General features: G+C 36.2%; 1 protein-coding gene and 1 pseudogene across 7 annotated transcripts in view; one reads left to right on the top strand and one right to left on the bottom strand.

The window, feature by feature from the left end:
• Positions 1-16,508, top strand: part of Tle4 (TLE family member 4, transcriptional corepressor) — a 137,577-nt gene that overhangs the window by 50,491 nt on the left and 70,578 nt on the right. The gene's annotated exons all lie outside the window — the stretch shown is intronic.
• LOC117706916 (heterogeneous nuclear ribonucleoprotein A1 pseudogene) lies at positions 12,475-13,823 on the bottom strand (annotated as a pseudogene).

Raw genomic sequence — 16,508 nt, 5'->3', positions numbered from 1 at the left:
TTTTGTGTGTGTGTGTGAATGTGTGAATGTGTGGTCATGCCAGGATAGAATGTTTGTGTGTGGTTTTATTTTTACATCACCTCTCACACGTAATAGAATCTACCTACAGTTGTTACTCCATGTAGTATAATGTATATAATGGCATTGTACAGTGTGCTGCCTCAGAACCTTGCAGGCACATTTCATGAGTAGCTAAAAGACAGCGATTCCTACCTGCATCTGATTAGCACCTATTTCTAGGAAAACAATACATTTTTTGTTAGTTATTTTTGCTTTTCTAGCTTCTAGTGATCAAGTTGTACAATGGAAAAATGAAGCTAAATCAGACATATATTGTTTTAGATGCTGCTTACAAATGAGGACAGATGAAAATTAAATAAGTTTCCTTACCTTTATCATTTCACACATACGTTTTATGCTACTTCATTTTGAATGGGACAATATATTGCTCTTAGAGAAACCACTTATACTAATAGACATATTGTCTACATAGATTTAATTATTAAAATAAAGCCAATTTAATTTTGTAATCTAAAAGCTTACTTGAAGAAACTAATTCAGTAGATCTGCATGCTATCAAAGCAGCATGTGTTGGTGTTGATAGATTTTGTGGTGTTTCAAACTATTTGTATTAGGACAAAGAATGGAGTTAAAAATTACATAATCTGACTGTTCTGGAAAACAGATCTTACAAAGTGAAATGTCATTCTGGGCAACCAAAAACTGAGAAGAAAGGAACCTGGTTACAAATGTGATGAATTCTGCTGCTGATTTTTTTTTTTTTTTTTTTTTTTGCATGGTGATAGTCTTCTATAAGTAGGTTTCAGAGAGTTTATGTAGCATTTGGGATTTTAAGTGCACTCATGTCAGTTCTCTTGAGCATCATACTAAGTAGTGGTAGCATTACATTCTTTTAAACCATTTATTTATTTGTGTTGGGATGGTGGGATTCTTGTGCCATCCATGTTCATTGTAGAGGCTAGAAGGCAACTTGTGGGAGTTAGTTCTCTCCTGCTACCACTCATGGTATCTAGGAATCTAGGGATCATCCCTCTAGGGATGAAGCGTTGGTAACAAAAGCCTTTATTGGCTGAGCTGTCTCACCTTTCCAGGAAATGGTAGTACTTTGATTTGTTACCAAAATAATGAGTCAGGTTTAAAGTTTTTTTTACTTAGATGTTAGAATGGAATTGGCAGAGACTTTCTGCACAGAAGAAATGACAGCATTTCATCTAGGAGGCATAAGACCCAGCTATGCCACTGCAGCCCTTCATTTATTTATCCCTCCATATGCACCTGCTTTTTATGTATGCACACCATCCAGACAGGAGAGAATGTTCCTGGATTTAATGAAATCTGATGAAGCACCTTTTAACTCTGCAATATTATTCTACCTTCATTGGTAAATGAGCCAAACCAGTGATCCATGCAGTTTAAATGCAGAATGCTGAAGTGAGCCTGAAACCTGGAGAGGTGACTGTTCTCCTGACAATAAGCTGGTTGTGTTTAATGGAATGAAACACAGTTATAATGATTTCTTTCACAGGTCATGTTCAGTTTAAAAGTGTTGATAGATTGAAATAAGTTAAATATCATTTTATTTTTTAGTTATAAGAAAGAAAACCAGAAAAATTCCTTTTGTTTTTTGGTTACAGTTACTGTCTTGTATTTTGATTTCATATTTAAGCTTTCCTTGAGCTACCCTAAATGGGCTGAGGGGAATGTTATGTATGTAGTTTGGTCCTGTCATGTGTCCTACTAGCCACTGTGTTTTTAAATTAGAATCTCTGTGAGATTGCGCTGTTGGAACAACACACAAATTGCAGTTTTAAATCAGTAATATGATCTAATTAGAAATGATGTTTTCATTTCCTGTATTATTAAATTGAGTCATCTGACTATCTTAAAATGCTTTTTAAATCCATTACACTATATAATCAGTGCATGCTGTGTGAATGTGGTTATGTTTAATAAAGGGGGCTAACGTAGACTCATAAGAATTCCAACAAACTTCTATTAAGGAAAAGTTTCTTAATGTGAGCATTAGAAAAAAAGATTTGGCTTGTGAAAATAAAAATGTATGAAAATAGAAAATGTATTTAAAAAAATCTTCATCCTCATTTCTGGGCTAACTTTTTAAGGAGAAAATGATATGAATGTAAGCATTAAAATACCCCATCCCAATAACCTTTATGAACAGGTATGCCATGGTGTTGCAGGAAAATGCAGTTTAGCACTAGAAACGCTGAACCTCAATTTTTAGCAGTGACATTTTAATGATAGGAAGTCTGCAAAATTATTTGCCATCAATTGTGAAGGCAATAACAAGCCTTGGTGGTTTTTCACACTTTCTGTGTTAAGTGCTTTCAGAATGACAGCGTAAACTGTGTTAGAGAACTCCAAGGAAGGAAAACTGATTAAAATGTTCATGCTTGAATGGTGCTGATGGAATAGTTCATTTGGACTTTCTCTACCTCCTGCAGCTCAAGCTGAAATATTAAAATTCAGTGGATTTAAATCTCTCTCCTCTCAGCGCAGGAAAAAAACATTACATTTTAATAGGTTTTAAACCCATAATTCATTGGTTTGGAGCAGCACTATTAAATCTATTTAAATATTACTTGTATTACTAAAGAAATGATTTAAATGCCTTTGCCTTTTACTATCCTATGTGTTTGAATTATTTTTTGAAGAGGCAATATTTACTGTTTCTATTTTCTGTCTTAACACTTTGTTGTCCTTGTTGTATGATTGACCCTTACTGAGATATAAATTGTGTGCTTATTTTCCTGCTGACCCTCATTGTGTGTGTGTGTGTGTGTGTGTGTCCATGAATATGCATTTGTTTATTTCGGGTTGACATTCTAGGGCTGAATCTCATACAATAATTTAGAAAATATGTCTCTTCTTTGCTATTATAAATTTCAAAACTACCATTTTATGATTCAAGTGGATTGGGATGAAGCATTGTGATAATTTCTCATAGGTCTTTTAAATACTAAGTTTTTAGATGAAAACCTTAAGGGCATAAATGTATAGGGTATGTGAAATAAGTGTACTTAAGCATCTGGCTCAGCATGAAGAGCAGTAACTATTGTAGAGAACCTGAGTTTGGCTTCTTAGCGTCATCCACATCAGGCAGCTAACAACCACTTATTACTGCAGCTCAGGGTGGTCTCATGCCTGTGGCCTACAAGGGCACCTACAGTCAAATGTACCCCCTCACATATACATAATTAAAAATTAAAATAAATCATAAAAGCAACTGTGTGTGGAGTATCCTATAGGCGTAGTATTATTGTGTACTGTGTAAAGTTTACCCTTGTATTATTCAAATGCTGGTTTCTCTTTCCCATTATCTGGTTTCAGTCACTGTAATGCTTATGTTAAAAATCTTCTGCCTCAAGTTTATGTAAACAATGTCTACCTATTTATTCTTTACCTTGTCAATAAAAGCTGGAAAAGCCAATAATTAGACAATAAAAAGAATAGGGAGAGACTTTTACCAGCCAAGGGAGAAGAGAGGGAGGGAAGGAGGGAGGGAGGGAAGAAGAAAGGATTGACCATGAGGAAGGGATGTGGAGAGACATCATGAGAGAACACACTTGAAGCCCAGAGAGCCAGACCAATACAAAAATTCAAGTATCTTAGGGAATTTGGCTGAAAAATAGCCAAATTAGATTAGGATTAGAGCAGGATTATAATGCCTAGTTGTTGTGCTTTTAAGTTGTAAGTAAATCTTCGTCTTTCTGTGTTGTTACTGGGGAACTAACTAGCATAAAGAAAAACAGCTGCTCTATTAATTTACTGCATACATTCATAATAATATTGTTACAATATTTTCCCTTTTATAAAAATTGTATAATCTATATACCTGCGAATATATAATCTCTAGTAAGATAAACCTTGAAATAAAATCAAGAACACGGTTTACTTTTGTAACAAAAGCCAAAACATAGTAAATATCCAAGAACACCTTTTCTATTTCTTTGTGTTCAATAAGAAGTTATCAAAGGCCTTGATTTGTTTTGCTGTCCTCCTATACTGAGCATGGCTTTCATCCCACACCACTGAAGTTGTTTTTACTGGGCTCATCTCATTCCATTAACATATCTCTTTCTATGTTACTGCTAAACATGTGTCATGTTTTACATGTTTGAGGGTGCTAGCTTGCTTTCCTCTAATGCTTTCTAAAAATTGATCCTTCAAAGAGTCCTAGCAGTATGGCACTGAATTGCCCACTGTAGCCATAGACTTCAGTATACCTCTCTCTTTTCTCAATCCACTTTCCTTCAACACCAACACCATTGTTTAAAGAGTACAGCAGTATGTATGTGTTAGCCTTTCTTTACTAGAATTTGTATCATTCTCAGAATTTACCTTCATAGGTATCAGTTTGTGAATGGGCTTTATCATGTTGGGAGATTATTGGGTTACATGTAAGAATTGTGGCTTTTTTCTGATGTCAGGCCTATGTGTAAACAGTCTTTAACAGTTCAGCATTTGCAACTTAAGTTACTTTTAAAATATAAGCAAGCCTATGGTCAGTCATTTTGTTTTTCTCTTTAGTTTACTATTTTTACTTTCTTGATGCGTATGATATGAAACTTTAAAATGAGCTATAAAGAAGATATGTTTTCTCAGAGATTGCTGTTTCAACTTGGTTATTGCCTTTACTGAATAGTATGCCTGGAGCTTAAAGGCTTTGGAAATCAAGTTTTCTTAAACTATATTTTCAACCCCTTTCATTGAAGGCGTGTTTATGCAGTTCTGGATATAGATACACAAATAAAACATTTACTAATATTAAATCATAACGAAATTCACCATAAAGTAGTTCTTTGGTGTTGTGTGTATGTGTATGTATGTAGTTTTACTAATTAGTAAGATGAAAGAAAATTTGGATACCAATGAGATGCACATGCTTATTTTTATATAAAGATATTGGCTGAGTATTTGATAATATAAGATGTAGGGCAGTTCAGAGTTTTTCAGAGTTGATCAGTATTCTGATTTTATAATACTCAGTGCTTGCAACCCCACTTTATATAAACAGAACAAAATGATCAGCATAGGGAAACATTCAGAAACTATTGGAATCTGTCCTAATTCTAAGCAGAATTCACTTGGTGATTATTTGTGAATTCAAATCAGCAACTCCAACAGCAAATGCTAAAATCAAACATTCTAACATTACAAGTTAGAAATATTCATGATAAAGAATAATAGGAAAATATTTAAAAATCTTTATTTTCTGTTTATTTAATTTATTAGACTGTTATATTTTTATAAGAGCAGAAAATTTTGTATGTATAGTAAAACACTGCAATTTGTAGCATAAAGCAGTCTCTATGAGTTGAAGTGTTTTAGGCTTGATGACTTGATGATTTTAAACCAAGGCTGCAGTGCGATTCCATGCAGCAACACGGGAGAGCACTGCCAGAAATACCTCACATCCATAATGCATTTTAAATTTTGGTCATTGCTTTTAGAAACATTTTATTGTGGCCGGATTTTTATTTGTTTGTTTTCACCAACAGTTTAAGAAGCTTGGTTGTTGGTTGTGCTGGAGGAAAGGGCAGTGTGCAGCTGTCCCTGGGTCTTATGCACTTAACAGGTCTCTGCTTATATGTGAGCTGTGCTGATGCTTAAAACTAAAGCAGGTTTGCATCAAGTAGTTCAAGTAGTTTATGTTGATTCTCGGCTCCCTTTCCCCCCCCTTGGAAAAAAGGAACTGCAGTATTGAGTGCTGGAGTCATAATTCAATCTCTGTGCTGCAGTTTGCTGAGACTCTTAAGAGGCTTTGATTTCTCTTCTCTTGTAACAAAAGCTCTCATATATCTAAATAATTTTCAGCTCAATTTTCACTTCAGAGCTCACAAACTTTATATGCTAGGGGTATGATTTCTGATTTGTTGCTTGTGGTGTGTATTCAATTAATTTTTATTAGAAAGCTTCTCAATTAGAAAACCAGTCAGTTTATCTCTTCTCCAAATTGTTGGTAACCTGAAATACTTGTTTTTTTTGTTTGTTTGTTTTTTTTTTCTGTTTAAGGAGGAACCTACCTTCCTTCCTTCCTTCCTTCCTTCCTTCCTTCCTTCCTTCCTTCCTTCCTTCCTTTCCTTCCCTCCCTCCCTCCCTCTCTCCCTCCCTCCCTCTTCTTTTCCTCCATCCTTTCTTCCCTTCCTTCTTTCTATTAACTACATATTTTATTTATATTTTTTATTATTTTCATATATATATAATCAATCTCACTTTGAAATGAGCACAGTGGCACCAGAGTTGCAGAAATTGTCTAGGGTTGGGTAACTGATGAAGCTTAAGGCTAGGTGGGCCCTGGGATTCTACTGGGAGAAAAACTACCAGATTTGCTAATCGGAGCTTGACAGCCTGTGAATAGACTGGGTTCACTATTACACAGAGAAAGCAGGTTTGCTCAAATTAGCTTGTAGATTGGCAGTTCAGAATTTTTAATCTCTTTATTTTGTATACATAATATATGTATATCTACATTTTGCATGTATATGTGGATGTATATGTGTATTTGTATATGTATATTTTGGCCCTCTACTTTTCTCTGATGACTTTTTATCCTGGCACTTACTTCTCCATGCAGTGTCACCAGCTGCCATTCAGAGTTCTTACTCAATGTGGTCTCAGCCTGACTTTTGTATCCCTCAAAAATATGAGAGGGCAGAGCAAACATGGGCTCTAAGGGAGAGACATACTCACCTAGAACAAGTGTTACTGATTGTGTGTTACTCTTAGGACTTTGGGAAAGCTGTAAGGACTTTTAATCTGAACACTCAGAATTCCTAAGAAACCAATTTTAGGTTCTTATACCCAGAAGTGCATTTGTGCCATCAACACTGTCTTAAAGATCTTTGTGAAAAGATTAGAACTCTTTTGTGAGTTCTGAAATAAGTTAGTTTAGTTGCCACATATTTCTGATTGTCAATTCAGCAGTTGTTCTGGTGCCTTCACAGTACCTTACTCAGTATTTTCATTTGAGGTGAATCCTCAAATTACACCTATCTTATTTAGGATTTGGGAGTTGTAAGTTATCTGGTTATAAATTTTACTTCACAAATCTACTTTAACACATTTTTAACATTCTTTTTCTCACTACCACTGTCCAGCCTTAATTTCTTTCTTTAAAGATACACATATATTTTTTTTTTAATTTTCAGGCTTATTTATTTCACTTTATGTATATGAACATTTTGTCTGAGTGTCTTTTGCACCGTATCAATGCCTGGTGCCCACTGAGGTTAGAAGAGAACATCAGATCTCCTTGAGTTGGAGTTACGAATGATAGTGGACCATCATGTAGGTGCTGGGAATTGAACCTGGATCCTCTGCAAGAGTAATGATTGGTATTAACCACTGATTCATTTCTCTAGCCCCGCATATTTTAGTTTCAATAAAAAATTGTTTGGAAGGCTCTTAAAACAAGAAAAAATAAGACTGTAAACATGAATGAGAATTAAAAATACTTATGTATTCTTTTTATGTTTGTAGATACAGTTTTTAGATGCCTGGAATTAAGACTTCAAAAATATATGTTCATTACTGATATTTAATGTTCTTTTAAGATTGAGTGTGGGTGTTTGGATTTTGACAGCTAAATATAGTTGTAGAGCTGCTACCACAGTCAGGGTAGCTCTCCCTACCCTTCATTCCCATTTTTTGTTTGTAGACAGTTTCTTTTCCTCTTGCATCTCCTCTGGAATAAAAGTGGTTTTTTTTTTTTTCCCTCAAAGTAAGCTTATTGGATTATGCACTGTAAGTGGACTCGTTATTATATAGCCTTTTAAATGTCTCTTCCTTGAACATAAGACCTTGGAGACTTGGCCGTGTACTTGCCCTTGTCCATATTGAGGGTCCTATGTATTGCTGAGTGATTGTCCATTATGAGTGTAGTCCAGTCTGACTGTTCAGTTAGTTTTCAGAGGACAAAGGAATTGTCTTTAATTGAGAATAGTACTACAAGAAATAGTCACATCCACATTTTTTAAAGTGAATGTCTCATTTCTTTTGGGTGATTACCTGAAAGTGAAAATGCTGTGTAGGCATGCTGAGTGTGTTTTCCACAGTGACCCTGCTGCTCTGCAGTGTTGCTGATAGGTCTAGAGAGCATGTGCTCTTTATCCTCACCAAAACTTGGGATCACAGCCTTTTAGTTGGTGGTAGTGATTGTCTTAGGTAGAGTTTTCATTTTTGTGAAGAGACACCATGACCAAGGACAACATTTAATTATGGCTGGCTTATAAATTCAGAGGTTAGGTCAGTTATCATCAAGGCAGGAGCATGGCAGTGTCCAGGCAGACTTGGGGTTGGAGGAACTGAGAGTTCTACATCTTGATCCAAAGGCAGACAGGAGAAGACTGACTTGCAAGCAGCTAGGGAGGAGTCTCAAAGCCTACCACATACCTCCCAATAGTGCCACTCCCTATGAGGCTAGTATAGTCATCCACCACAATGATGTCTTTTTATGTAGGTTGCTATCTCTGTTATCTTCAAAAAGCATCTAATGAAATCTTTACCTTTTTTTCTCTAGTCATTTATAAGTTTTGGTTATCTCTTAATACCCTAGATATAAATATTTTATGTTTTGTCGCATATATTCACTGAGGATACACTTTTGTTTAGACCTCAGACATGCCTCATCCTGCCTCAGCTTGCTGAGTACTGAGCTAACAGTCATGAGCTGCTATGTTTAAGAGCACACTTTTACTTTTTTAAAATTGAGGTAATTCCAGTTTGATAATTGTTTTTTCTTGTGTGGTTTTTACTTTATTCTTGTCTCTAAGTAATACTTAACTCATCACAAATTGTTTTTCCTGTGTTTTGCTTTGAGAAGTTTTCAGTCTAGCTTCATGTTCTCATTTATTTTTGTTATGGTGGTGAGTTTTATTGTTTGCTGAATACACAAACCTTTTTTGGTGTCTAATGTAATTCCTATCTTTACTTCTCCAGTCCTTTATAGCTGCTTCTTGATATGATGGGATTTTTGGGTTTTGATTTTTTTGGTTTTGTTGTTGTTGCTCCTTTATTTTAATATTCGGACCAAGGCTTCAGCGATCTTTGTTTAAAAAGTAAATAAGATCTCATTGCACCTTTGTTTAAAATTTTCTGGTCATTGACCTTTTTGCCTAGTAACATTTCTAAGCAAAATCTGACTATCTCACAGGGCCTACAGACTTTATCCTACCCCACCCCTACCTCATTTCACAGCTGTCAAGCAGCTCCCAGCATGTTCTTGGTGCCAGTCCTGTAGCAGCTCTTCTGTCCTCCATAGTGCCCTCTTCATGTCCTAACGATGCCTTCTAGTACCTTCCTTCAAATGTTGATTCAGATGGCTTCACCTCAGGAAAGGCGTTCCTGGCTGGCAGCCCTTTTTCTGGGTGTGGCATTCCCTTTGGTCTCTGTGCCATTAGCCTCTTGTAGCATTCTTTATAGCATTTAGTATTGAATCGTGTGTCACTCTTGTATTGTTCACTTTCTAGCCACAGTGCCAAAGATTTAGATATCTCATTTTTTTCAATAAATGTTTATAAAACAAATATTAAGCACTATTTTTAAAAGTAATATGGCTTATAATATTTAGTAAACTTATAGATTTTCTATATTTTGAACTGTTACTTATCTTTTTTTTCTCAACAGCATTGAAACCAGGTAGAGAAGAAATGTAGACTAGTAGAGAATATACAAACTGCAGTGTCAGATCTTAGTAATGTCAGTTAGATTTTCTTTTCTATAAAATTCAAGGTTGGAGTTGGTAGCCGCTAATTTGTCTAATTTAACCATATAATCCTACTTTAATTATTATAGAATTTTTATTTTAAAATTTAGGGTCCTTTTTTACTTTAGTTCTCTAGATTGATTTATTCTTTACCTCAGAAATTTACTGGATATTTGTTTTTGTTGTTGTTTGTTTGTTTGTTTCAAGTACTATGCTAATAAGCACTTGCATGTGTTTTAATTTTTACATTAACTACATGTAGAAATAGTCCTATAACTTTATAATAATGAAATACAACTTAGAATTGAGAAGTAACTTCTGTAAGGGTTTTCAAGGAGGAAGGGGCTTCCCTGTGTCTACTGTTTGTCAGAATGCTGTCATCTGTTATTTTCTCCCTTTTGCAGTGAGCATATTGTCTCTAGCTTCAAATACATTATCAGGGTGGCTCAGGGCTCCCTATTGGGGGGAAGTGGAATGAATAGTTAGCATGAATTAGCTGATTTATGTCACTTTCATGGATTGGTTGCATTATCTTGATCCATACCATGTTTCTTCTTGTCTGCTGATGTTACTCTTACATGTAAGAATCAAAAGTTGTAATATATAAAAATACCACCACTAAGAAGATAAAGATACAAAGGGTCTCATAGTGCAAATTATGTTTGAACCTATGCTGATATACTGCTATAAAAAATATAAAAATAACAAAAACAAATATGAAATAGTAAAATGTGTGTGTGTATAAATATATATATGTGTGTGTGTGTATAAGTATACATACATATACATGTGTGTATATAACTATATATACACACACACATATATATATATATACACACACACACACAAACTGTCTATGTCTCTAGAAGTTTAAGGGGCATTGTTGATGTGATCTCTTTGTGCACTGGGTAAAAATTGTCTTAGTATTATTCAAATGCTGATTTCTGTGCCACAGAAAGTTGAGTACAGATCTCACTTTGGTATTGTTATTCACATGGCTTCATTGTATACTATAAACTCTCTATCCAACAGCTTCTGATTGGTTTAATAGAGAACTGACCTGCCAAGAGCTGAGGCAGGAGAGGAAAGGTGGGACTTCTAGGGGAGAGATAGAAGTCTGGGAAAGAGTCTGAGGGGGTGGGATTTACCTGTTGGTCAGAGAGATTTACCAGTCAGCCAGAGACTGAGTGTGGGAACAGAAGAGGAGGTAACTAACAAGCCACGTGACATGACAGAGCTAGATGATGGGGTTTACTTAGATGGGTTAGTTGAGGGCCTGTGAAGCCAAAGCCAAGCTTTCATAATTAATAAAAGATCTCCATGTTGTTATTTGAGAGCTGGCAGCCCAAGAAAATCACATAGGGCATTTCAGAGTTTATTCAAAATTTGCTAATCAGGAGTTTACAATAAAGTTTTCCCAAATAGTGTCTGGGAGTTAGAGACAGAGGGGCTTATTAATGGTTGGTAGTTATTAGCTAATTGTAAGTAATGGATGAGGAAGTGGCTGACTGAGGGAGAGGAGGACAAGGACAGTCAGGGAGAAATCGAGTTAGAAGTCACAGGAATTGACTTATGGTTTGAATAGTTCTTTCCTTGAAATTATGCCATTGTTTCATTGTAAGATTTGTTCCTCTTTTGTGGTTCTATTTTCTTGTCTTGTGTTCATGTTGCTTATGAGTAGCAAATACTTTGTGAGATAAGAGTAATACTCAAACTTAAAAAGTGTTGTTGACCTAATAGGAGTAAGAGCTACCTTCCCACACCCTCTTAGGAAAAACTCAAGATGGATCACTCTTGAAACCTTTTAAAGATTTGTTATGTTTCTTACTTTGTTTTGTTAGTGAAGCCATAAAATAAGAGAAATGAACGACATCCAGATTTGTCTTCTGAGCAGCAGGGCAGTGCTATTTAGGTGCTGAAGCAAATGGGTCATCGCCACCTCCTCCTCCTCCTCCTCCTCCTCCTCCTCCTCCTCCTCCTCCTCTTCCTCCTCCTCTTTCCTTCTTCTTCCTCCTCCTTCTTTTTCCTCTTTTTCCTCCTCCTCCTCCTTCTTATTCTTCTTCCTTTTCTTCCTCTTCCCCCTCTTCTTCTTCCTCTTCCTCCTCCTCTTCCTCCTCCTCTTTCTCCTCTTCTTCCTTCTTTTTCTTTGCACAGATTTCATGCCTAGGAAAAGAAACCATTGAGGATAAACAAAGCAAACACCCTTCTAGTCTAAGTTGTTTGTTGTTACTTGGATTGAAAATTGGGAAGTTGGTTTTTTTTTCTTTTTAAACAACTTGCTAGAATGATCAAGAGTAAAAACAGATGATACATGGGCTCCACCTTCTGTAATGAAGGCCAGCATTCTAGACTCCTTGTCCTCCTTACAGATAAGTAGGCACATGACCCATTCAAGTTATTGAGATATAAAGAAATATGTTCTCTTTAACAAAAGATGTTTTCTCTCCTTTGGAGAAAATGTCTTGCTGTCTTGTTATATGAGAAATTTAAAAAGTTATTTAGATCACTTTTATTAGGTATTCTATAACTTGAAGAGTTTTTTTCTTAAAGACACATTCAGCGTCGTGATCAGACTATTACATTTAGCAATCAACAGCATGGGTGAAAAAGGTCTACAGTAAAACCTTTTGTTGGAATGCTTTATACTTTCTACAGAACAGAAACTAAAATAATCTGTTAGACAATTAGTCACAAATACAGTCTGGAGTTTTTTGCCCACACACCATGAGTATTGTCTAAAACATGTCTTCTTTGTAGCAGCTAGACCCTGCCACCGCTCTGCTTGGCTGAGTTCACAAAGCTGTTGTAACCTGTAGCTACCCTGTCACTTCTCTGGCTCTCCTCTCCTGCTAAGCTTTGTTTCCTGACTATAATTAGAACCTCCTGCGACTGCCATAGCTACTGCTGCTGCTGGAACCTCCATAGCCACCTTGGTTTCATGGCTTAGCGAAGTACTGGCCTCCACCACCAGAGCTTCGGCCTCCAAAGTTTCCTCCCTTTATTGGTCGAAAATTTGAAGACTGATTGTTGTAATTGCCAAAATTATTGTAGCTTCTACTACCTCCAAAATTGCCTCCACTACCACTGCCAAAGCTGCCTCCTTCTTCTCCATTGTTATAGCTGTCACTCCCGCCATAGCCACTGTCCTGGTTTCCATAACCCTGTTCACCACTTACATAGCCTCTGCTTCCTCTAGAGTAACCAGAGCTGCCTACTTCATAACCACCATCATTGCCAAATCCATTATTGCCATCCCCACTGTCACCATATCCACCATCACCATGGCTGCCACCATATCCACCATCACCATGGCTGCCACCAAAGCCACCACTACTACTGAAGTTCCCTCCTTGACCAAACTTGTCATTGCCACCAAAAACAGCCTCCATGACCACAACCAAACTTTCTGGAATCATTTCAACCTCTCTGGCTGGATGAAGCACTAGCCATCTCTTGGTTTAACAAAGCCTTTCTTCACGGTTGCAACCATTCACGGTATGGTGTTTCTGAATAACAGTCTTACCCACAGAGTCATGGTCATCAAAGGTGGCAAAAGCAAAGGTCCTCTTTTTTCCACCTCCTCTGTCTGTCATAATTCCTATCACTTCAATTTTTCCATACTGCTCAAAATAATCTCGTAGGTGATGTTCTTCAGTGTCTTCTTTAATATAATCAACGAAGATCTTTTTCACAGTTAAGTGGGCACCTGGTCTCTGAGACTCTTCTTTTGACACAGCTCTCTTAGGTTCCTCAACTCTTCTATCCACCTTGTGTGGTCTTACATTCATGGCAGCGCCCAATTCCTCCACAGTGGCTTATGTGACAAACCCAAAGGCCCTGGATCTTTTGGTGTTTGGATCTCTCATTACCACACAGTCTGTTAGTGTTCCCCATTGCTCAAAATGACTCCTCAGACTCAGGTTGTTTTGAAGCTCAGTCCTCCAATGAAGAGCTTCCACAGCTGGTCTGGCTCCTTGCGAGACTGACTTAGGCACAACAGCGGGGTGATGAGAGCCATCCATGATGCTTTCTCTGCAGGGTCAAAGAGCACAAAGCACTTGAAGAGTTTTAATGCCATGTGTTTATGTATAAGTAGTAGAAACAGCCTGAATATATAGTTACTGGTAATCACTTAAGTGAACACTCACCTATTACCAACAAAGCAGCATTAATTAGAGATACAGACAGCTGACTAAACTAAAAGATACCTTGATGTTTTCAAGTACAAATTCCTATATGGATTGAAAAAATACTGCATACATGTACAATATTAGTGTTTACTTTGGCTGGTAGGATTATATTTTACTTTTAATTTTTTTATTCTTTAGCTCTTCATTTCTAATTGTAAAAACAGGACAAAATACTTTTCCTTTTCTGCTTTATGTAATTGGTTTGATCTGCCTGGTTATATGAGGTCTAGTTTTACAAGGTATCCCGAGTTCCCTAAGTTATTCTTAAAATCCAGCTCACATAACTTTGAATATCTTTGAAATTGTCTTCATAAAAACATCTCAGTTCCTCTTTTTCATTGTCTACTGCCATAGCCCTCATTTCAATACCACTCTGTTTTAGTTTGAGTTCCTGATTTCTTTCTAGCTGTTTTTGTGCTGTTCATTCTTGTTGCTTTCAGTGTAGTCTCTGCATCATATTCTGAACTTCCAATAATTAAATATCTTTTTGTTTTATCTTAAAAATAGTCTTTTTAGTCTGTGTTTAGGCAAAGCTTATTTTTTTCAGCCAAAATTCCAGTTGGTATCAGGATCATGAGCACCTGTTGGTTATATGTTACGAATTTCTGTTCTCAGTTTCTAGCTTTTCTTCTCATTTTCTGTACTGTGTCAGTAATAATAAGTACTATGACTCCTTTTGGTCATACATGAAGCTTCTTGTGGCCTATTTAAGAACTTTAACTTTAAGATTTAAAGTACTAGACTTAAGGGCTGTAGAGATGGATTAATGGTTAAGAGGACTTGTTGCTCTTGCAGAGAACCTAAATTTGGTTCTCTGTGCCTGCATCTTGGCTCACAGGTTTCTGTAACTCTAGTCCACGGGATCCTCTTTTTGGTCTCTATCTACTCTTGGTATATGTATACACACACAGCCTAACATAACAAAATAAAACTAAATCTTTAAAATACTCAGACATAGATATACTTTTATATCAAAAGAATAAGCAGATAGAACTTATTGAATGCCAACAGCTTGTTAGGGGTAACAAATTATTCTTAGGGAGAAAATGGAAATTTGATTCCTATGTCTCCTGACCTGCAATAGAGGTAAAAATCTTAAAATTTCAAAAAATTATCCTATGTTGTTTAACTTTTTAAGTGGGTCAAAGAAAGCTCAAACTATGAGAAAATGATTAATAGTTTTTATTACTCAGTTAAAACAAATGGTTGTACATTTCTTCAAAAGACACCTTACAAAATGAGATAAGTCAGCAAGCAGGAAAAAGCATTCATAGCATATAACTAGCAAAAGAATGTGATCCTGATCATACTAGTTACAAAGTCCTTAGTAGCCAAGTATAGTAGTACATACCTTTAATTCTAGCATTTGGGAGACAGAACCAGGTTGATCTCTGTGAGTCCAAGGCCAGTCTGTCTACATAGTGAGTTCCAGAAATCCCAGAGCTATATATTAGAGAGACCTCATCTTAAAAACAAAACAAAACAAAAAACAAAAAAACCCCAAACAACAACAACAAAAACAAAAGCAAAAGAACACCAGAACCAGAACTGGTGTGATATCTCAAGTAAAGACTGGGCTTCTGACCAGCCCAGTGACCCAAGTTCAATCCCTACAGCCCACATGACAGTTGAGAACTAACTCTGACTTCAACATATGCATGCAGCATGGCAGGTATATGCACGCACAGGCACAGGCACACGCGCGCGCGCGCGCGCACACACACACACACACACACACACACACACACACACACACAAAAAGCAAAGATAATCTAGTTTCCATTATCAATTTCTGTTAGGATTTTATTAAATAAAGATACAGAATAGAAAACGTAGTGTACACATAGTATTTGTTTAATATATATGTATGTATATGTGCTAAATTAAAACTGCTTACTCTTTCTGATGAGTAGATCTATGAGTATTTTAAAGATTTGTTTTCTTTTATATATGTGTAAATATAGATATACATATATGCACAACACACAAAGGTGAAACAAGCATAAGCTGTCAAATTGTTGAAAAGCAACCTACCTAGAGATGGCATCTAGGGTTCCTTCTACCTCTCAAATTCTCAGATCAAATTCAGGGAACATGAAATATTTAAGTTTTTTAAATGTTTTCAGATTGTTCAAGTAACTACAAAAAGCTTTCTCATCATAATCCTTTACTTGATGACTTCAGTAACAAAAACTCATAAAATAGAAACGTCAGTTTGAGATGTCAAATTTTTTTTGAATACCTTGAGCCTTTATTATTAATTTGCTTAGAATTAGATTCTCTAGTAAAGCCTAAAACAATTAAGGGGGAGAAAAAAGTGGCAGCACTCTTTCCAGTGACAGGGTTAATAAAATCCTCCAAGTGTTTGGGGGTAGAACACAGACAGGCACCATGTTTGGCCAGAATAGCAGATCAAGGAGATAAATGAGGAAGTATGAGAGCTTATCATCGTATTTGTCCAACTGCCCATAGAATGTCCTTTAGCATTTTTGTTAACACTTTTTTTGTTGTTGTTGCAGCTTTCTCCAATTCAGGGTTCATATATAACCACCGTTCTTTTCATATCTCTTTAT

The sequence above is a fragment of the Arvicanthis niloticus genome, chromosome 1 (genome assembly GCF_011762505.2).
Source record: "Arvicanthis niloticus isolate mArvNil1 chromosome 1, mArvNil1.pat.X, whole genome shotgun sequence".
Taxonomy (NCBI): domain Eukaryota; kingdom Metazoa; phylum Chordata; class Mammalia; order Rodentia; family Muridae; genus Arvicanthis; species Arvicanthis niloticus.
This window is presented reverse-complemented; position numbering and strand designations above follow the sequence as displayed.